Source organism: Hipposideros armiger, unplaced genomic scaffold (genome assembly GCF_001890085.2).
Source record: "Hipposideros armiger isolate ML-2016 unplaced genomic scaffold, ASM189008v1 scaffold_239, whole genome shotgun sequence".
In the NCBI taxonomy this organism is placed as follows: Eukaryota; Metazoa; Chordata; class Mammalia; order Chiroptera; family Hipposideridae; genus Hipposideros; species Hipposideros armiger.
The window spans coordinates 310825-311680 of NW_017731589.1; positions in this window are offsets into that span (position 1 = coordinate 310825).

Below are 856 nucleotides of genomic sequence, written 5' to 3' on the forward strand. Positions count from 1 at the left end.
CCTCTGGCGTCCCAAGCGAGTTCTTAACCATCGCGCCACTCGGCCGGCCCAGGGCTATCTCTTTTTGAATTTTATCCAACTGACTTTTTCTAGCTGTTTGCTGGTTGCTGCTTGTTATTTCAGTTGTTTGATTGTTTTCAGGTTTTGGTTTTTTTTTTTCTTTATCTCACGGTCTCATAATGTCTGCTGAGAAAAGGTGTTTGTGGTTTGCTTCCTGTTTTTCAGCTTGTGGCCTCACTCTTCCTTTGTGTTTAGGGGCTGTGTTTGAGATTGGCTTATTATTTTGCCCTTGTGTTTTCATAATGTGGGGTGGCCTCTTGTGCAGCTTGAGGTCAGTGACTTGTTTGTTCCTTAGAGCTGAAGGAAGTTCTAAAGGTCATTTCCATATGGGCTCCTCACTGGGTTCTTCACTTAGAACTGCTTGATAAGTTACCGATTTCACTGGAAATACTATGTCCAAAAATTTCATCTAAGAAAGCAGCCACATTTATGCAGTTGATGGCACATTTAATCTTGTGCAAGAAAAAGCTAGTATAATGCAAAAACTTGTATACCTGTTATTAACACACAACCTGGCGGCACATGTAAGCAGTACTGTTGAGCTCCTCCTTACCTGGGCACCAAGAAAAGGATGTAAAATTAGAAGCAGCTGTTCTGGAAATGTTTGTGTTTTTTTAACACCCCATGCCTCCATTTGTCTCAAATTTACAATCACATAGCAAGTAGCAACACGCTTTGACAAGAGTTTGACTACAAGGCCACACTTATCATAAATAGGGTTATTTGGGGGTAGTTGCACAGATTTATTCCAATAAAAGAAGGTGCACCCTTCTTTAAATCCCACTTGATCATGGTG